The sequence below is a fragment of the Orycteropus afer genome, unplaced genomic scaffold (assembly GCF_000298275.1).
Source record: "Orycteropus afer afer isolate SDZICR_OR568_19922 unplaced genomic scaffold, OryAfe1.0 scaffold00001, whole genome shotgun sequence".
Lineage (NCBI taxonomy): Eukaryota > Metazoa > Chordata > Mammalia > Tubulidentata > Orycteropodidae > Orycteropus > Orycteropus afer.
This window is the reverse complement of record NW_006921588.1, coordinates 15,688,754-15,712,252: the sequence shown is the minus strand read 5'-3', so window position 1 is coordinate 15,712,252 and position 23,499 is coordinate 15,688,754.

The following is a 23,499-nucleotide window of genomic DNA, read 5'->3' as shown; positions in this document are numbered from 1 at the left end:
GGAAATCTACATTCACAAACAGAAGAGTACTTTATCTTTTACTGAAGTTAAAGTACTTCAACTGAAGTATTGAAGAGTGGGAAACTCAGATGTTAGATTTTTAAAAAGATATCAAAAAGATACTCATTTAGTTATTACTCATGTGTCAGCTGACTAGGTGTCCCTAGTTGTCCAGCCTGCTCAGAGTTTGCTTGTCCTACAATGTTTTGATGTTAGTTGCTGTCAAGTTGACTGAAACTCATGCAGCTCCACATCCAACAGAATAAACTGTTGCCCTCTCCTGCACCATCTTCACAGTCATCGCTATGCATGAGTCCTTTGTTGTGATGAGTTCGTATGAGCCTTCCAACCCAGAGGGCTCATTTTCTAGTTCTATATTGCACAATATTCTTGTCCTACAATAGTTAAATTTTCATTTTGCCCATAGAATCCTTCAGTATTGAAACTAAGGCTTGAATTTTTCTTCAGTTCTTCCAACTTGAGAAATGCCAAGCGTGTTCTCCTCTTTTGGTTTCTAACTCCAGATTTTTCACATTTCATTATTCTATGTTACTTTCTTCTCTCAAGTCACTCTTTGAAATTTTCTCTTGAGCAATTTTATTTCATCATCTCTTCCATTCACTTTATCTACTCTGTGTCAAAGACCAAGGTTCAGAGTCTCTTTTGACATTCATTTTGCTCTTTTCTTCCTTTCCTGTCTTTATAATGACCTTTGAAATTTTTCCTGTATGATGTTCTTGATGTCATTCCACAACTCTTTTGGTCTTCAGTCATTGGTGTTCAGTGCATTAAATCTGTTCTTCAGGTGGTCTCTAAATTCAGGTGGCATATAATCAAGGTTGTATTTTCGCTCTGTTGGACTTATTTTAATTTTCTTCAGTTTCAACTTGAACTTGAACACGAGCAATTGATGGCCTGTTCCACAGTCATCTCCTGGCCTTGTTCTGACTATTGATATTGGGCTTCTCCATCATCCCTTCCCACAGATGTAGTCAATTTGATTCCTGTGTATTGTACCTGGTGAGGTCCAAATGTACCATGACCTTATTTTCTAATTACCAATGATACTTCCTTGTTTCTAACTTTCACATTCCAATCACCAGTAATTAATCAATTCATCTTGATTGCATCTTTGGTCAATTTCAGACTGCAAAAGTTGGTAAAAATATTTAATTTCTCTATCTTTAGCATTAATGGTTAGTGGCAAAATTTGAATAATAGTATGATTAACTTCCTTATAGGTGTATAGGTATTATCCTATCACTGACAGCATTGTACTTCAGGATAGATCTTGAAATAATTTTTTTTCCAAAATAAATTGTAATTTGGTGAAAGTTTACAAAGCAAATTCATTTTCCATACAACAGTTCATACAGGGTTATGTAGGCTTGAGATTGCATGGTTCACTAGTCCCTTGGACTAATTGTTTCCATGTGTCTTTGGTTTTCTTCATTTATTCCTTTTTGTACTTTGTTTATCTTTTCAACAGTTGACAGAAATTTAGGTTGTTTCCACTTTTTGTATATTAGGATTAATGTTGTCATGAGCATTTTTGTCTTGACATATGTTTTCAGTTCTTGGGTATATACCTAAGAGCAGAATTTCTGAGTTAAATTATTAAATTGATGTTTAACATTTTGAGGAACTGCCAAGCTGTTTCTAAAGTAGCTAAACTATTTTACATTCCCATCAGCAATATATAAGGGCTCAAATTTCTCCACATCTTAGCCAACACTTATTGTCTTTCCTTTTTTTTTTTTTTTTTTTTAATTACAGCCATTCCAGTGGGTATCTCATTTTGACTTTTATTTGCACTTCCTTAGTGACTAATGACACTTAACAGATTTTCATCTGCTTACTGGCTCTTTTTCTTCATTGAAGAAATGTTTATTCATTTCCTTTGCCCACTTTTCATTGGATTATTTGGTTTTTCATTACTGAATTGTAAGATTTATTTAGATATTCTGGATATAAATCCTTTGTCAACTATATAATTTATAAATATTTTTCCCCACCCTGTGGGTTGTCTTTTCACTTTTTGATCAAATCAAACCAAACACACTGCCGTGGAGTCAGACCCGACTCATAGCGACCCCTCCTTGGGTTTCCGAGGTGGATATCACTACGGAAGTAGATTGCCCAACCTTCCTTCCAAGGAGTGGCTGGCTGGTGGGTTTGACCCGCCAGCCTTCTGGTTAGCAGTCACATGCCTTAGGCACTACCCCATCTTTGAAACACAAAAAGTTTTAATTTCGATGAAGTCCAGTTTATCTATGTCTCCTTTTGTTGCTTATATTTTTGGAAATACTTCTAAGAAACCATTACTAACCAAGGCAATGAAGATTTATTCTGATGTGTTCTCCTAGAAGTTTTATATTTTCAGCCCTTACCTTTAGGAGCATGATCCATTTTGAGTTGATCTTTTTAAGACATTTTTCATGTTGTGCTACCATTACTACTATCCTTTTCCAAAATATTCCACTAGTATTAGCATAAACTCAATACCCTGCAAACAAAAGATTCCCATTTTCCCCTCCCTCCTAATTTTTGCATATGGTGTGAAATTAGGATTTAACATCATTCTTTTGCATGCAGATATCCAGTTGTCCCAATATCATTTGTTAAAATTCCATATGGTTTTAAGCCATACATAAGAAAGCTTTTAAGTTAGCAGTAATGTTCGTGATCTGCCACTGAGAAACCTAGTAACCATTATAAGCAACTCTGAAAGGCTCCAAGTATTAGTATTTGGTTCTGTAAATTTGACTTCACACTGTATATGGTGCTCATCTCTTCTTGCTTCTGGATATTTTGTGGGTATTGTTCTGTTGAATATGTCAGGTGTTTAGATACAGTTCTTTTCCTCAGAGGGAATCAATAGCTATGTTTAAAGTGAAAATGGGTGAGAAATGTAAAAAATAAATAAATAACCTTGACCTACAAAGAGCTTAGTGATTCATCTATTTATTCCCCCACAAATATTTACTGAGGATCTACGATGTGCCATTGATATAATGCTGGCTATTGATGATGTGAGGAGCTCTGGTGACATAGTGCCTAAGGTATTTGACTGTTAACAGATGGTTGGTGGTTCAAAGCACCAGCCACTCCTTGGAAGGAAGAGTGGGCAGTCTACTTCCATAGAGATACTGCCTCAGAAACCCAAAGAGGGGTCGCTATGAGTCAGATCCAACTTGACAGTAGTAAGTTTGGTTTTGGGGCTTATTAATGATGTGCCATATAAAATGTGCTATTGGTATAATTGATATATAGCAATGAACAAAATATAGTCCTTCCCTCAAGAAATTTGTTCTAGAAAGAAGAAAAAAAAATAGCAAATAGATATGTAATAATATCACCAGTGTTGATACATATGATGAAGAAAACCAAAACAAAGTCAGAAGGTAGAGAATTATGCAGAAAGAAGGAGCATTTGAGTAGAAACTCAAAGGACCATAGAGTACTATCTGGGCAGATATACTAAGGGAGAATGTTCCACAGTCGAAATAGCAAATGTAGAGACCTGAGATGAATGTGCTTGGCTCAGCTTAAGTTTCTTCCTCCCTCTATATTTATGTTGCAAATGACACAATTTCTGTACTCATTCCAATATCACCACAATTTTCTTTCCAAGAGTATTTAGATGCAATTGATTATACATTGTCCCATACTTAAGAAGCTTCAGTTTAATCAATGCTTCAAAATCAGATAAATTTGCATGTTAAAATAACACCCCCCCAAAAAAAATGCATTTTCCTCTATTATATTTTAGCATCCTTACAGAAGTACTATTTCCATGATACAACTTCAATTAAACAAAGTTTATTAAATGACTATGGGGATATTTCCCAAGTCAGAATTTGTGGTCTATATTCGTGGTGCAGGAGTTGACAATGGTTTGAATGATTTAGTATGGCTAGAAAGTGAAGAAGACTTGAAGCATTTATTGATGAAGATCAATGACTACAGCCTTCAGTATGGGAAACAAAGACCTTCACACCTGGACCAATAAGCAACATCATGCTAAATGGAGAAAACATTGAAGTTGTCAAGGAGTTCATTTTACTGGGATTCACAATCAATGACCATGGAAGCAGCAGTTGAGAAATAAGCTGACGTATTGCACTGGGAAAATCTGCTACAAAAGACATTCTTAAAGTGTTAAAAAGTAAAGATGTGATTTTGAGGACTAAGGTGTGTCTGACTCAAGCCATGATATTTTCAATCACCTTATATGCATGTGAAACCTGGACAATAAGTAAGGAAGGCTGGAGAAGAATCTATGCTTTGAATGGTGGTGTTGGCAAAGAATAGTAAATATAACGTGGACTGCTAAAAAATGCAAAAATCTGTCTTGGAAGAAGTACAACCAGAATGCTCCTAAGAAGTGAGACTTCATATCATGTACTTTGCACATGTTTTCACGAGGGACCAGTCCCTGGAGAATGACATCATAGCTTGGTAAAGTAAGGGTTAGTGAAAAAGGGGAAGACCCTCAGTGTGATGGATTGACACAGTGGCTGCAAAAATGAGCTCAAGCATAGCAATAATTGTGAGAATGACCCAGGACTGGACAGTGTTTTATTCTATTATACACAGGGTTGGTTTGAGTTCAAATCAACTTGACAGCTCCTAACAAAACAACAAGTCAGGCTTCAGTAATTTATAATTACTTTTGTATTCTAGCAATACACTGGAATGACTTAATTCCAAGGAGCTTGTGATGAGGAATCTAGATGGAACACAGCTATCTTGAGTGTCATCAGCTGTGACACACTGGGAGTGTATCATGTGGTGTGTTCGTCAGTTTATGCCACATATGGTTGGTAGGTAATTCAATGACTCACTGAAGTTAATGTTAGAAAATCAGCTATTGTTGCCTATGGCTTATGTTCCTATTGAATATTAATGTCCAAACAGAAGATCTACTTGCTACAGAAAGTTCATTGCCTTTTATAGTCATTACTTTTTTAACAGCTTGATTTGGTTTGGTTTATTATTTTTCAGGATCAGTGCTCTGAAAAGCTAGCTCTAACCTTTCTGTGTCCTTACTTACCCATGTTGGTGATCTGTATTTCTGACGTTAGGCACTTGTGAAATCTTTGGTGGCCTGGATATGTGAAAGCAATATACAATATCTTTCATACTAAAACTTAGAATATTGCAGAATGCCCCCAAATTTTCACATTTCTCAGATACTCCCAGGTGCATACACAGTTGTTCTCAGTGTTCTGGCAGCTAAAGTGAACATCAGTAGTTTAACTATTTCCAAGTGGAACTGCTGGCTAGTTGGCCAGTGATTGAGACATACACAGGATAAAAAGTTAAAATTAAACACATTAAAATGAAATTATGGAATATTCTCTTACCTTTTCACCAAATATATCCTATTCCTATCCACCATCAAAGGTAAAATAATCCTCTTGCCCATAAACTCACATTAATACTGTTTTATCCTACCTAGCATTTCTTATGTCTTTTTTTCTGCACCAAATTGTTCAGCTGACCCTTGACTTCAGTATCCTACCAGTTGATCCTGCTTGTAGAAGCTCCTCAGGAAATACTCACTAATTTATTATTATTATGGCTTGAAAGTATTGGGGAGATAAGTACAATCATCCCATGTGGCACAATTTTGTTTCTGTTTTGTTTTTTAGTTTTGTGTGTTTAATTTAACAAAACTTTAGTTAAAAGAAAGAATAGGAGAGATGAGTGGGAAGAAAATGTTTTTCTTTAGTTTCATCTGCCCTGTGGTCAGAAATAAAATTTAACTTAAAAAAAAAATCATAGAATTGAACCCTAATGGCTATTTCCTGTAAATGTGGCTGAAATGATGGTCTTTAAAGGGTGTTACCAGATTAAAGCTTTGCCAAGTAAGGAAGGTGGAGTTGTGTGGGAACGAGGCTTTGTTTAATCAGGTTGTATAATGTTTTGCTGAGACATGTTGGGAAAAGCAATCCACAGTAATGTGGACTCAGTATGAAATCACAGTCTGAAGCAGACCTTATAAAATGTAGAGACTTTTGTGATCCTCTTGGAAATTTATATAGCAGAAATGCTGGGAAAAATAAACTTGCTATTCAGTACATCCATACAGGCCTTTCCCTAACATTCGTGGGCCTAGCAAAAGAGTGCAAATAGAGACCCATATTTAAAAAAAACAAACAAGCCCATTGCTATTGAGTTGACCTCTGCTCATAGTGACCTCTTTGGGTTTCCAAGGATGTAAATCTTTACAGAAGTAAGTTGACAAGTCTTCCTTCTGCACAGTGGCTGGTGGGTTTGAACCACCAACCTTCTGGTCAGCAGTCAGATGCCTTAGGCACTACTCCACCAGAGCTCCAAACAGAGACCCATAAGTATACCAAAAACCAAACCAAACTCACTGCCATCTAGTCCATTCTGATTCATAGCAACCCCCATTGGGTTTTCAAGGCAGTAAATCTTTTTGGACGTAGATTGCCCTTTCTTCTGCATGGTGGCTGGTGGGTTTGCACTGTCAAGCTTCAAGTTAGCAGTGCAGTCAAATGCCTTAGGTACTGCAACACCAGAGCTCCTTCCCTTATAGTATATTGTATGCTAAATGTCTTTAAATGATGTTCTTTCCTTCTACCTTAAAAAAATACACCTTTGGGCAAGGTTCAAATTTAAATTTTTTTTTCATTCCTTGAAGGTCAGTGCTAAAAAGCAAAAATGCTGGAGAAACCTGTTCCAAGCTGCACAACCCAGCCCCTTTCCCTTCCCACCCCAGCTGCATCCCATACTGTGAGAGGTCTCAAGGGCATACATATGGGCACTGTGCCTTATACCCAAGCCCACCCAAATCCCCTGTAAATAGCTGCTGCTTAGGCATCCCTCAGGCCTAGGGATGTCCGTATGATGGAACAATTTATGTATGGGAACAGACCTGGGAAGAAGTGGAAATAGACTTGTGACCATTTGTGTGGAGAATTCTGGGATTCCTGGCAGCCAGAGAAGATATAGAAAGGGGTGTGGCTCAGGCTCTGGGTGAACACAATCCATTCATCCCTGGAGTCTTTGTTCTGTGCAAAAGCTTGTAACCAAAGGAAGGATGTAGAGATTCTCTGAAGCATAAGGCCCTGTGGTAGTTATGTTTGTGTGTCAACTTGGCTGGGCCTGGTTGAGTGGCTGGGCAGCTGGTGGTAGCTATTACCCATGATGACACTGACAATCAAGTCCATGGTGGGATCTAACACAAGCAGCTGAGTAGCTGCCTTTGGGATGTGGTCTTCTTCCTGTATTTAAAGAGAAACCTTGGGAATGGTCTCTAACCTATGGCACGCTTGGACCCTGCATGTAGCCATGTCATTGTTCAGCAGCCTACCATGCTCTGCCGATCTTGGGACTTACAATGGACTTAAGTTAATGGCCTGCTGTATGGTTTGGTAACTGTGCCTTTTTACTTGTCAACCTTGGGGCTTCTGGGCCTCAGCAGCCAGCAGCTGTCTGAGTGAAGAAACACCTTTAGCTCCAATGGGCCGGGAGCAAGAGGCAGAGCTGGACCCCAAAGTGGAGGGGCTTTCACCCAGCACCTAGAGCCTGGCACTTTGAACTTGGACTTAAAGCCTCCAAATTGTAAGAATAAACTCCTGTTTATTAAGGCCATCCCATTGGTGGTATGTTCTTGTCAGAGTGGCACTAGTAACCAGAACAGGCCCAGAACAGAGGCCTCTCTTGCCTGGGTTGTCTATGCATCCTTTCTGTTGTCTGTATGCCCTTTCAAAACATAGAATATTTAAAATATAATCACATTAATTATCTTACCTAATAAAACCAAACTCGTTAACTGCCGAACATATTCTAACCATGATGTGACCCTATAGGACAAAGTAGAACTGCCCATACAGTTTCCAAGGCCATAAATGTTTATGGAAGCAGACTGGCACATCTTGCTCCTGTGGAGCAGCTGTTGGGTTTGAACTGCCAACATTTTATCCATTGAGCCAACAGGGCTCCTTTTCTTACTTAATAGAGAGGTATAACAGTATAAATAATTTGAAAGAATAAGCAATACATATGTTGTGATTGGGGTCCACTACGATGGCTGATTGACTATGGATATCTAAACACCTCAAACAAAATGTTATGTTATATAACATAACATAACATAAAATTTATACTATAAAATAATAAGATTGAAACGTTTGCCAGCAAGGCCTGGAGAGTTGTCAAGTTTCTCTAGCCTATATATCAGTGGGTGAACTTCATCTTGCTCCTTCCTGCTGCTTTGCCTTTGTGGGAATGAGGAGCAAAGGCTGGCAAGGGCCTGAGTTGCAGATGCCACTTTCTTTAGCTAGATCTCTCCTCTCTCATTGGTGGCTTCCTATCATCTCCCTTTGAGTGTAATTTTCTTGGATGTACTTAGGAAAGGATGTATTTAAATCTTCATAACCCTTTAATCCCATGAGCTGCCAACTATCTTTGGTATTAGAGAAAGTTGGAACTCAATCTTCAGTCATTTGAACAAAAGATATTGAAGCCATAGCCTATATTTACTTTTGTGATATGAAATTCACAGAAGATAATAATAAAAAAAAATGAGCATGCATGTAGAAGCAATTACGTTTTATATGTGAAAATGTCTTTTTAAAAAAACAAGTGGTGTTTCAGCTAGTGTCTAGTTAGAGAGTGGAGAAGTCAAAGATTCAAGTGTAGGTAATAGAGTAGCCATCAAAGCATATAAGATGAAGTAAGGAAATTCTCAGTACAATGAATCATCAGACAAGGAAGGAGATATTACAAATGCATGTATGTGAACTACTCAGGTTTAATACTGTACTTAATAATCCTGTATGACTTGAAGCAGTGAATTTAGTCTGGTGTTATCATATTGCTAGAATTGGTGATGAGACCAGCTATTTTGCAAATATTTTGTTTCCAGTTTCCTCATTCTGAATCATGGGTACTATAGCTTTTTATGGGTTTCCTTATTATCTAATCATGTTATTACCTAACCTCTATGAGGAAGAAAATGGATAATTGCCATAGGTAAATAAACAGAAGAAGTAAGCAAGACTGTAAGCTCCAGGCAGACAAGGATGTCTGGTCTGATCACCATCCCATGAACAGACATCTATAATAAGCCTGGCCCATCATATGGTTCCTCAGTAAATATTTGTTAAAAATCAAATGAATAGGTGACTAAATGGAAATAATTTATATCAAGTACCAACTCTGCCCTGGGGATTAGTGTTCTGTTAATTAGTTTGATTAGGGTATTGTATGTTGTATAGCATTCAATCTTGTGTTATAGATGAATAAACGGAGGATCGATGAGACCAAAGGGCTTATAAAATGATGGAATGATGGAATCACCTACCAACTACTGTCATTCTTACTATTTCAATTCCTCCATAATAATAATAAAAAATAAATAAATAAATAATAATAAATAATCACTCCAATGTACCAAATGTGAGTGATCAACATGGTGGCATTGAGGAAGAGGAAGACATAGAGAGGTACATGGGAAGTACAGACAACAAACATGAACCCTTTTGCAAATACAGTACTGCATTGTCAGTGAAGGCAAACATGGGCATATGGGTGGATAGATGGGTGGACAGGCTGAACTATTAGGTATGTCTATGAAGTGGGGAGTGTACCCAAGAGCATGTATAGGGTTTGCAGACAATGGTCTTATAAGTGTATTTGTATGTTCCATAAGAATTCCCAGGGGTATAGTAGAGCTGACAAGGGACAAGTTTGTAGTCACTTCTTGGTCACAGCCAGAGGGACCAAGTAGTTGAACTGATGGGCTCAGGACCATAGTTGTGGGGGACATCAAGCTCAATTGGCATAACGTACTACACAAAACATTATTCTACTTCCTACTTAGGCGAGTAGTGACTGGGATCTTAAAAGCTTCCAAGCAGCCATCTAGATGCAACAATGGGTCTGTCCTCATCCAGAGCAAAGAAGAATGAAGAAAACCAGAGATTCATGGAAACAATTAGTCCTAGTGACTGGTACACCATGCAATCCTCAGCTTAAACGACTATTAGACCAGAAGAACTAGATGGTGCCCAGCTACCACTGTCAACCACTTGGAGGGAGATCTATGTAAGAGAGCTGGATATATAGAGAGAACAATGTGGAACAAAACTCAAAATCATTTGGGAAAAAAAAAGAGGGGGGACCAGGTTTGCTGGTCTGACACAGCCTGATGGAACCCCTGAGACTATGGCCCCTAGCTGCCCTTAAGGTCTGGAACTGAACCACACCTGTGGCTTCCAGCCAAACAAAAGACAAGCATATGAGTTGAACCTTTATCCAAGGTAGATACACTCCTTGGAGAGAATAATCATGGGAGAAAGAAGGGCAATTTATGCACAGGGAGACAGCTCAGGAGGCAGGAGTGCATGGAGGGATGGACACAGGGAAGAGGTAACTATCAGGAGGACATGGGAGGGGAGCTGTTGCATTGGGGTAAATTGTAGTCAATGTCATGAGACAAAGTGTAAGTGAACTGTTGTATGGAAAGTGAATTAGCTCTGTAATTTTCACCCAAATCACAATTTAAAACAAATTGTACAAATATTAAAAAAAAAAAAAAGAGTTGTCATTATTGTTGTTAGGTGCCATTGACCTTATGTACAACAGAAAGAAACACTGCCCTGTTCTGTGCCAGCATCACAATCCTTGCTATACCTGAGCCCATCGTTATAGCCTCTGTGTCAATCCATCTCCTTAAGGGCCTTCCCCTTGTTCACTGACCCTCCACTTTACTAAGCATGATATCCTTCTCCAGGGAATGATACCCACTGACAACATAACCAAAGTAGGTCAGACGAAGTCTGGCCATTCTGCTTTCCAAGGAGCACTCTGGCTGCACTTCCTCCAGGACAGATTTGTTAGCTCTTCTGGCAGTCCATGGCACTTTCAATATTCTTCACCAACACCTTAACTGAGAAGCATCGACTCTTCTTCAGTCTTCCTTGTTCATGGTCCAGCTCTTGCGTGCATATGAGGAGACTGAAAAGATCATGGCTTGGGTTAGACACACCTTGGTCTTCAAGGAGGCATCTTTGCTCTTCATTGCTTGAAAAATGTCTTTTGCGGAAGATTTACCCAGTGCAACACGTCGTCTGATATCTTGACTGTTGCTTCCATTGGTGTTGATTGTGGAGCCAAGTAATATGAAATCTTTAACAACTTCTATCTTTTTTCCATTTATTGTGATGCCACTTAGTTGTGAGGATTTTTGTTTTCTTTATGTCAAGATGTAATCCACACTGAAGACTGAAGTTTTTAATCTTCATCGGTAAGTGCTTCAAGTCATTCTTACTTTCAGCAAGCAAAGTTGTGCTGTCAGCATATTGCAGTTAATGAGCCTTCGTCCGATCTTGATGCCCCATTTTTCTTCATATAGTCCAGCTTCTCAGATTGTTTGCTCAGCACACAGATTGAATAAGTATGGTGAAAGGATACAACCATGATATACTCCCTTCCTGATTTTAAACTATGCAGTATCCCTTGTTCTGTTCAAGTGACACCCTCCTGGTCTATGCACAGGTTCCTGATGTGCACAATCAAGTGTTCTGGAATTCCCAGTCTTCTCAGTGTTATCCATAATTTGTTATGATCTGCACAATTGAATGCTTTTGAATAGTCATTAAAACACAAGTAAACATGTTTATAGTATTCTTTGCTTTGAGCCAAGATCCATCTAACATCAGCAATGATATCTCTTGTTCCATGTCCTCTTCTGAATCCAGCTTGCATTTCTGGAAGTTCTCTGTCAATATATTGCTGCAACCATTTTTGAATTATCTTCAGCAAGATTTTACTTGCATGAGATATTAATGATATTGTTCAATAATTTACACATTCTGTCGGATCGCCTTTTTTTGGAATGGGTACAAATATGGATCTTTTCCAGTCAGTTGGCCAGGTAGCTGTCTTCCAAATTTCTTGGCATAGACAAGTGAGTGCCTCCAGCTGGCATCCGTTTATTGAAACATCTCAATGGGTGTTCTGTCAATTCCTGGAGCCTTGTTCTTTGCCAATTCCTTCAGTGCTGCTTCAACTTCTTCCTTCAATACCATTGGTTCTTGATCATATGCCACCTCCTGAAATAGATGAGCATCAGCCAATTCTTTTTGGTACAGTGACTCTGTGTATTCACTACATCTTCTTTTGATGTTTCCTGCATCATTCAATATTTTGCCCATAGAATCTTTCAATATTGCAACTCAAAGCTTAAATTTTTTCTTCAGTTCTTTCAGCTTGAGAAATGCTGAGCATGTTCTTCCCTTTTGGTTTTCTAACTCCATGTCTTTGCACATTTCCTTCTAATAATTAGCTTTGTCTGCTCGAGCTGCTGTTTGAAATCATCTGTTCAGCTCTTTTATCTTGTAATTTCTTCCATTTGCTTTAGCTACTCTTCATTCAAGGGCAAGTTTCAGAGTCTCTTCTGACATCCATTTTGGTCTTTTCTTCCTTTCCTGTCTTTTTAATGACCTTTTGCTTTCTTCATGGATGATGTTCTTGATGTCATTCCAAAATTCCTCTGGTTTTTGGTCATCGGTGTTCAATGCATCAAATCTATTCTTCAGATGGTCTCTAAATCCAGGAGGGATAAAATCAAGATCATATTTTGGCTCTTGTAGACTTGTTTTAATTGTCTTCAGCTTCAACTTGTATTTGCATAGGAGCAATTGATGGTCTGTTCCACAGTCAGCTCTTGGCTTCGTTTTGGCTGAATATATCAAGCTTCGCCATCACCTCTTTCCACAGATGTAGTCAGTCTTATTCCTGTATATTCTGTCTGGCGAAGTCCACATGTATAGTTGTTATTTGTGTTATTGAGAAAAGGTATTTGCAATTAATAAGTTGTTGGTCTTACAAAATTCTATCATGTGATCTCCAGCATTATTTCTATCATCAAGGCGATATCTCCAGCTACCAGTGATTATTCTTTGTTTCAAACTTTTGCATTCCAATAATCAGTGATAAACAATACCTCTTGATTGCTTGTTTGGTCAACTTCAGAGTGCAAAAGTTGGTAACAATCTTTAATTTCCTCATCTTTGGCTTTGGTGGTTGATGTGTAAATTTGAATAATAGTAGTATTAACTGGTCTCCCTTGTAGGTGTATTGATATCCTATCACTGACAGCATTGTACTTCAGGATAGATCTTGAAACACTCTTTTTTATGAAAAGTGGCATACCATTCCTCTTCAATTTGTCATTCATGGCATAGTAGATCATATGGTTATCTGATTGAAAATGGCCAAAACCAGTCCATTTTAGCTCACTATTGCTTAGGATATCTATCTTTATGCATTCTATTTCATTTTTGAAAACTTCCAATTTTCCTAGATTCATATTTTTTCCATTCCATGTTATTGTTAGGAGCTCTGGTAGCATGGTGGCTAAGGTACTTGACTACTAAACAGAAGGCTGGCGGTTCAAACCCACCAGCCACTCCTCGGAAGGAAGATGGGGCAATCCACTTCTGTAGTGATACTGCCTCGGAAACCCAAGGAGGGGTCACTATGAGTCGGGTTGGGTCCGACTCGATGGCACATAACAACAACAACAACATGTTATTGTTAATGGATGTTTGCAGCTGTTTCTGCCCACTTTGAGTGGTGCCACATCAGCAAATGGAGGTCCTGAAAGCTTTACTCCATCCACATCATTAAGGTCAGCTCTACTCTGGTGAGGCAGCTCTTCCCCAATCATATTTTGAGTGCCTTCTGACCTGAGGGACAATGTTTCAGGGCTATTTATAAAGTTTTCCAGTAATATATCAGACAGTGTTTCACTGCTATTCATAAGGTTTTCACTGGCCAATTCTTTGAGAAGTGGATGATCCCTTCCTTCTTCCAACTCTGTCTTAGTCTGGAAGCTCCACTTCTGTCCACCACAGGTGACCCTGCTGGTATTTGAAATACTGGTGGCATAGCCTCCAGCCTCACGGCAACACAAAAGCCACCAAATATGACAAACTGACAGACCAAACTGACAGACGAGTGGTGGATGTCAAGCGTATAATAGGTATATATGTTCAGTAACTTCCTTTCAAAGGCAGCAGCATAGGTTAAATGGAGAAGTTGATAATCTGTGATTAAAATGACAATCCTCTCTAAGTGCTCCTAATTCCTCTGTCTCAGCTTCAGTGACAGGGAGAATTCCTATATAGACTTTTGACTTCTTTCCGGTAGTAATCTATACTCAAACAAACACAAACAAACACACTGCCATTGAGCCATATCTGACTCATAGCAACCCCTCCTTGGGTTTCCAAGATGGTACCACTATGGAAATAGATTGCCCAACCTTCCCTCCAAGGAGTGGCTGGTGAGTTTGAGTTGAATGTCTTAGGCATTAGGCTACCAGGTCTCTTGAAAGACACACATAGCAGGAAGAACAACCAACCCACTGGCATCGAGTTGATTTTGACTCATAATAACCCTATAGGACAGGGTAGAACTGCCTCCATAGAGTTTCCAAGCCTGTAAATCATTACAGAAGCAGACTGTCTCATCTTCCTCCTGTGGAACAGCTGGCAGGTTCAAACTGCCAACTTTTTGGTTTGCAGCCCAGTTCTTTAACTGCTGTGCCATCAGAGTTCCCTAGGAAGAACAAAGTGAGGCAGAAATCAAATGGCCTCTGACTTTCACTGTCACCTGCTCACCAGAAACTTCTTTCCAGTTTTCTCTGACTTCTTGGACTCCAGGCCTTGGTTACCCAGAACAACAGTCCTTGCCAGCTGCACTTGGCCTTACCTGACCTCCTGGACTCCAGCCTAGAGTGTGACAATTTTGTGCCCCTCCCAGCCTTGTCTATACCTGACATACCCTACCCAAGGCTTCTGCCAGAACCTAGCTGGTTAGTTAGACTCCTTTGTGTGTTCCTCTGGCCTGGTTAACCTCATAACTACCTAACCAATGAATTGAAAAAGACCTTAGGAATTCTGGAAAATTAATTAGCTCTTATAAACAAACCAAAGTCACTGCCATCGAGTCGATTCAACTCATAGAGATCTGTCCTTGGGTTTCCGTGGAGGTATCTCTACAATCTACTCTAAAGTAGATTGCCCAATCTTCCTTCCGAGGAGTGGCTGGTGGGTTTGAACCGCCAGCCTTCTCGTTAGCAATCAAATGCCTTAGGCACTACGCTACCAGAGCGTAGTGTGTGTGTATTGGATCATTTTGGGTTGTATTGCTAACATACTGTTCAATGCCATTTTCAGCTGAAATGAAATGGTCGTGCAAAAAACAAAATGAATCTGAACTGTAAACATTGGTCAAAACCAGAACAAACCCACATTAGATCCTGTTTCTGCCATTAACAAGAAGTACCTTTGGGTGAGATGACATGCTTAAACAGTTTAGAAAGTCCAGTTAAAAACACTATCACACACTTGTGATGTCTTCAGGGACATTGGCACAATGATACATGGTCAGGTCATACAGGATAAAGAGAGAAAGAAAATGTTTACTGACTTATCTGACAATAACTTCATTTTTGATGTCTTCAGGGATATTAGCACAATGGTACATGATCAGGTCATACAGAACAAAGAGAGAAAGAAAATGTTTACTGACTTACCTGACAATAACTTGAGTTAAGGTTATCCATTCTATCTCACTGTAAAATGATGTTACTCAAAATATATACATTTTAGATGTTAATCTTATTAATCATTGAAACCATTTCAAAAGTCCTTGTGAGAAAGATAATCAAAGTGTTTTCTAGTTTCTAACCTGAGAAACTGAACAGCAGACAGATAAAATCTGGAAAGTTGTTCAGCTGAACTAATTTGTTTACTACCTGATATTGAATATTTAATTAAAATTTTGTTGATGAAGTTTGGAATATTAGAGAACATTAATTTCAGAAAGTCTCAGACATTAAAGGTATTTTCTGATTGTAATTAGATTAATTTATATAGAAAAAATATTTTTGAAGATTCCAGAGCTAAAACTGTTGGCATGAGAGTTATGTGATTTCACTTAAAGGCAGTATGGCATACTAAATGAGCAATGGACTGGGAAGAAAAATTCCACTTGGCCTCTAGATCTAGCTTTGCCAGTAACTTGTTTTGTAAGCTTGGGCACGTCGTTTGACCTGCTTTGTCCTTAATTTTTTTGCTTTGTAAATGAGGGCTTGGGTTCTAATTTGCCAGGTCAATTAAAGACATGTAACTATCTGATCTTTCTGAAAATTTCTTTCAAAATGCACATTGCTTTAGATGTGGCAGTCTACTTTTGTAAAAATATATAGTCTTAAAACCCATAATGGGCAGTTCTACTTTATCCTATAGGTCTCTGTGAGTCAGAATTGATTCTACTGCAATGGGTTGGGTTGGGTTGAGCCTATCTTAAAGGTGTTACTGGACCTTATCCAATCACAGCTTCAGCAAACAATACAGCCACAGAAAGTCTACTTGCGTCACTTGATTTTATTTTTTCACTCTCAAACAATACCTGGCAAATAAAGAAAGGTTTCTGAATTGTGATTGGCATGATGAGACATGGTCAGCTGCCCTGAGAATTGAAGCAAACTATATACGTTGTCAGGGTGCAGAATGAAGGTGAGAGCTGATCTGCAATTACCTGCTTTTGTGAACCAAACCAATATTATAAATTGTGGGTATGGGGCCAATGTCAGAAGCCCAACTATATAACACAGTTTCTTTATGCTTATATTTAGTTTTGTTATTTCAACTTAATTTCAGTCCTTTCCTACTCCTTAGCTTTCTACTAGAATACACACAGACTCGAAACTTTTCCTACCCCTCTCCCTCTTAGAACTTCTTTTGCATTTCTTATTAGTTGCCGCTGAGTTGATTTCAATTCATGGTGACCTCACCTGTGCAGAGTAGAACTGATCCACAGGGTATTCAAGGCTGTGACCTGTCAGAAGCAGATTCCAAGTCTTAACTTCTGAGGCACCCCTACTTGAGTTAGAACAGCTATTTCAGGTAAAGCTTAACATTTATGCCACTCTATTTATACTCTCTTTCTGATTTCTGTAAAAGTACTAATACTCTACCCTGGCTCTCATGCTCCTCTCCAAACCTTAAATTTGATCTTACTACAAGATAGATGGCGCAGGACCAGGCAGTGTTTTGTTCTGTTGTACATAGGGTCACTATGAGTTGGAGCTGACTCAGCAGTGCCTGACAACAAGGTATATTCCTAGATTCATTACACTTCTGTAGTGAACTCATTCTCTTGGAGTTTTCTTAACATGAATCAACACAGTATGGGGCAACTTTTTGTTCTGTTATATATAAGATCACCATGAGTTGGAGCCAACTCCATGGCAATGAACAACAACAACAACTATATGTGAAGAGATGCAAAATTGACATCTTTATCTCTGACCTCTTTTGTGAGATTTAAAACTGCCCACTGGCCATATTTTTATTTGTTCATTCGTTTATTCAATAGAATCCATACTTTATAAGGACTCTTTCAGGCAATATGATGTATTTGTGAGTTTCTTTTTTTATGTTATTTCTAGAAATCAGTGGTACATGATGTGTCTCAGTACTTGTTGGATATTTAAAAAACATTCTCAATTTTGTTTCATGGCTAAATTAGATATTATTCTAGTTTTAAAAAAGTTAATGAGTTATATATATATATATATATATATATATATATATATATATATATATATATATATATATATATATATATATATATATATATATATATATATATATATATATTCCTGATATACAAGTTGTTCAGGAGAAACAGAATTTAAGAACAAGATTTGGGGGCTTTTAGAATTGTTTGATTTTCCATTCAAAATAATCTCACTCCTGTGTCTAAAACATATAAGATGCAGATGTATTGCCATCGTATGAAACATGTCTGTAGTCCAACTACTAATTCTTCTCTTCTCATCTCCAGCACTCTAAGTCCTTTTCTGTCCCTGAAGCCTTCACCAGCTTTCCTGATCTCTGTTTATGATACCATAAAATCTCTGGTTGTCAGGCCTTAAAATATAAGAGACACCCATGGCGCTACCCTTTCCTTTCCCCCCTAGACTCCTATGTCCGATCAACATCAGAATTCTTATTTCATATTATCTTTCAAAATCATCTCTGCATTCTCTCTGCCATCACTCAAGTCCAGGTTCTCACACTTTTGCATCTACAGTACAAGAACAGTCTGCTAGCTGCAGTCTCAGTTCCATAATTTCTTTCTAAATCCCTACTGAAACCTGCCAGCTGAACCTTCATAAAGTATTTGACATGACATTTTCCACAGCTGCAGTAGCTCTCCAATGACTACAGATGAAGCCTGACCCTCCACAATCGATCTGCTCTCTTTAAGAATAAACTAGTGTTTAGAAAAAGAAAGGGCCATTGGTCAGAATTTTAATGTAAGGGGAGTTTTGATTCTTAGCATAGTTTGTTTTTCTTTGTTTAATCTCCTATCTGCAGGTCTGTTGGAGGATAATTCTTTTCTATGGCCCAACAGAACTAGGAATGCAATACCTATAGAAATATATTTGTTGAGAAAATAGATTGATAAAGGGAGTAGGAAGTGCAGAAAGCAGAAGGATCCAGGTTTCCTGTCTCAGTAAGCTTTGGCGGCTCCTCGATCACACCATAATGCGCTGTATGTCTGATGAGGTAACATGGTGAATGAGAGCATTTAGTGTAAAGGTCATACTAGAAAGGAAGCAAGCATTTAAAGTGTTTATGTAATAAGGCCCATGAGAAAGACAATGACTTAAGAAAGCAACAATTATTCTGAATACTGGATTAAAAAAAAAAAAAAAAAACTTTTGCCATGGAGTTAACTCTGACTCATAGGTACCCTATAGAAAAGAGTAGACCTGCCCCTAGGGTTTCCAAGGCTGTAATCTTTACAGAAGCAGACTGTTACATCTTTCTCTCTGGAAAGGCTAATAGGTTTGAACTGCCAACTCTTAGATTAGCTGATTACCCATTCCTTATCCATCACACCATCAGAGTTCCTTGAATATGTGATATTGCTCCTTAAATCAGAATATTCTAAAAATACATTTTAAGCAATAATTGTTCTTATTGCAATCCTTTTTGAATCTATTCAATTTATGCTAAATAGAAATAGAAGTGTTGCCTCATGACACTTTCTGAAAACTAAAAATATATGAACATGAAGATATTCAGATACAATAGCCTTAGGTTATTTAGTAGAACGGGCAAACTCAATCCAATTATTTGAACCATATTCTAGATGAAATGAAGTGAAGTATAGTTTCGAATTTATGAGTATTCTGGAATCAGAATGACCAGGTTTGAATCCTGGCTCTGCCCATTATCCCTGGGCAAGTTACCTAATCTTTCTGTGCTTCAGTTTCCTTATCTACTGGATAATAACAGTATCTACCTCCTAGGGTTGTTGTCGTTGTTATGTGCCGTCAAGTCAGACCCGACTCATAGTGACCCCTCCTTGGGTTTCCAAGGCAGTATCACTATGGAAGTAGATTGCCCCATCTTCCTTCCGAGGAGTGGCTGGTGGGTTTGAACCACCAGCCTTCTGGTTAGCAGTCAAGTGCCTTAGACATTAGACTACCAGAGCTCGTGTAAATGATATAACATAGCTAAAGTGCTTATAAAAGGCACTAAGTACATATTTGAGTACTTATTATCAATCTTGAAAAATGCTCTAAACTCACTGCCTTGGAGTCAGATCAGACTCATAGTGACCCTTCCGTGGGTTCCCGAGGTGAGTACTATGGGAGTAGATTGCCCAATCTTCCTTCCGAGGAGTTGCTGGTGGGCTTGAACCACCAGGCTTCTGGTTAGCAGTCAAATGCCTTAGGCACTATGCCAAACATGCTACGTTATACTTATTTTACAGATAATGAAATTGAGCCATAGAAAGGCTACAACTTCCCCAAAGTAGTACTTGCTACAGACTCTGCAAGTTCCTTTGCTCTTTTCCACACTGCCTCATTGCCTCTGTATTGCTGGAGATATGATAATGGATAAACACATGGTCTGCCTTCAGGAATAAAACTTCCAATTGGGAGACAGTTTGGAAGTGAATGGACAATTCTGCATAGGTGCTATGGGTACACCCCTGAAGGTTTAATATTTAATAAATATTAAAAATATTTATTAAGTAAGTGTTGGAAAGAATGTCATAAGTGTAGATCCGAGCCAGGTCTTGAAGTGTGGGCAGGAAGTAGACCATAGGCCTGGGTGGAGTGGAACGTGTTCTAAGCAGAGGGAACAGTATTGCAGAGAAGTGAAGAGAATGCACTGTATGAAAAAGTGCAAAGGCTATGAGAGGCATGGGATAGTTGGTATTTGCAATAGGCCAATTAGACTGGATTAAGACCTCTTTGAAGTGCTGAAGAGCAAAGATGTCTCTTTGAAGACTAAGATGTTCCTCACCCAAGCCATGGTGTTTTCAATCACCTCATATGTATGTGAAAGCTGGACAATGAATAAGGAAGACCAAAGAATAATTAACACTTTTGAATTGTGATGTTGGCAAAGAATACTGAAAATATCATGGACTGCCAGAAGAAATAAGAAGTCTGTCCCAGAAGAAGGGCAGCTGGAATGCTCCTTAGAAGCGAGAATGGCCAGCCTTAGTCTCACCTACTTTGGTCAAGTTGTCAGAAGGGACCATCCCTGGAAAAGGAAATCATGCTTGGTAAAGTTGAGGGTCAGTGAAAAAGGGGAAGGCACTCAACAAGATGGATTGACACAGTGGCTGCAACAATGGGCTCAGGTATGGCAAGGATTGTTTCATTTTGTTGCACACAGGGTCGTCATGAGTAGAAGCCAAATTGACGGCACCTAACAACAACAAAAACAACATGGAATAGGACTAGAGATAGGGCTCAGTTTTGAAAGTAATTATTTGAAGCAGTTATTTTCTTCCAGCCATGGAAATATATGTCGAGGAGATGATTGTACACAGTGATGTATGCATAGGTATAAAAGAATGATTAGCCTTACACGGTAAGCTGGTGCTCATTTACATTGAGGCAAAGGTTACAATCCTTTTAAATATAATGTGTGTGTTAGGCCTGGATAATAACAGTATCTACCTCCTAGGGTTGTAATGAGGAGTAAATGATATAACGTACCTAAAGTGCTTATAAAAGGCACTAAATACATATTTGAGTACTTATTATCAATCTTGGAAAACATGCTCTAAACTCACTGCCATTGAGTCGGATCAGACTTATAGTGACCTCTCCTTGGGTTCCCGAGGGAATGTCACTACGGAAGTAAATTGCCCAACCTACAGATGTTTCTATAGGTAGTATATACTTTGCAGGGAAATAACCTCATTAACAATTGAGAGAAATATTCTCTACTTCCTTTTTCCGGGTATTCTTTCCTAAGGAAAGTTAGCTACATTAGAATTTTATGTTCAGATTGCTTTGTTTCCAACTTAAAAAAGCCCCTTCCTGACTTCATGTGTGAAAAATATTAATTCTAGTGTTTTAATCTGACTATTCACATGGCAGTAGATCAACATTGATAAACCAAGATACACTCAATTCTCTACAGTTTGGATACAGAGAAATGTTGGTTTATGGCCGCTTTAAATTCTGCTCCTAAAGCTAAGAGGATTTTAATAGTCTGTGCAAGTTTATTATTAAAAATATTTATTAAGTACTTATTAAAATATGCCACTCCTCGGAAGGAAGGTTGGGCAATCCTACTTCCGTAGTGATACTGCCTCGGAAACCCAAGGAAGGGTCGTTATGAGTCGGGTTTGACTTGATGGCACATAACAACAACAACAAAATATAATCCCAGATGGACATCTTAGCAAATTTCAGCACAGTTCCCTCCATACCTTTAAAGGTAAATTTGTACATAAAAAAAGATATTCCATCTAATGCCTCCCTGGGTAGTTTGTGCAAACGTTATTTGTATGGTGTCAGCATGCTCAGAACCCATGTATTTTGGAAATATTAATATTAGTGATGATGGAACCCCTTGTGATATAACCTTCAACTCAACTTGACCAGTAAAGTGTGTACCAAGTGCTAGGCACTGTTTTAAACTCTCAAAGCCAAAAGCCAAATTCACTGCCATTCAGTGATTCTGACTTACAATCAGCCCCCATTGGGTTCCCAAGGCTGTAAATATTAATAGAAGCAGACTTCCCTACCTATCTTCTGCTGAGCAACTGGTGGGTTCAAGCCATCAAGTTTTTGGTTAGCAAACAAATGCCTTAACCACTACTCCACCAAGGCTCCTTGTATTAAGCCCTCAAAAAATCCAAACTCACTGCCATTGAGTTAATTCCAACTCATAGTGATCCTCTTTGGGTTTCCAAGGCAGTAAATCTTTATGGAAGTAGGCTGTCCCATCCTCCTTCCACAGAGCAGCTGGTAGTTTTGAACTGCCAACCTTCTGGTTAGCAGTCAAATTCCTTAGGCACTGTGCCACCAGAGCTTCTTTTATTATGCTCTAGGGACACTAAAATTAAGATATAGCAATGTTCTCAACCAGCCACTCCTTGGAAGGAAGATTGGGCAATCTTCTTCCATAGTGATAGTGCCTCAGAAACCCAAGGTGGGGTTGCTATGAGTCTGATCGAACTTGACGGCAGTGAGTTTTTTTTTTTTATTATTATTCTCAAAGAGTTCAAACATGGATATAAATATATGACATAGTGCCTAAGGCATTTCACTGCTAACCAGAGGCTGGCAGTTCCAACCCACCAGCTACTTGGAAGAAGATTGGTCAATCCACTTTGGTAGAAATACTGCCTTGGAAACCCAAGGAGGGGTCTCTGTGAGTTAGAACTAACTCCACAGCAGTGAGCTTGGTTTTTGATTTTTTTATAAATAAAAAATATCTATGATATACTATGATAAGGACTGTAACAGAAGAATGCATCAAATCCACGCCAGCCTTCAGAATCAAGAAAGGACATTTCCAAACATGGAGAAAAAAATTATAATTAATCAATTTAGTTTTTTGTTTGTTTGTTTGCTTTTTCTCTAGTAAGTAGATGTGGAAGACATCAATCATTTTATATGGGTCAGGAAAACATACTTCCATCCAGTGGATTGGGCCACATAGCAACGCCCGTTGGGTTTCCAAGACAGTAGATTTTTATGGAAGCAGATTGCTCCATTGGCCTTCCATGAAGTAGCTGGCGGGTTTGAACCACCAACGTTCTGGTTAGAAGTCAAATGCCTTAGGCACGACACCACCAGAGCTGCTTACTGTTTATAATAGGGAATCAGGGAGTCATAAATAATAGATGCATTTCCAAATTTCCCCACATATTAGAGATAAGAATAATTTTAGTTTATTATATTTAGTTTATAAATAACTCAATATAATAAACTAAAACATACAGAAAACATATCCTCATATGTTTGAAAGTATTTTACATATGAATTTAAATTGTTTATAATAGCACATTATTATTCACTTATAGATGGAAATACTTTAAATTTTTAAAGTGTTTTCCCATGTATTTGGTCCTCATTATCCTTACAGTAAAGGAGCTCTGGTGGCTTAGTGA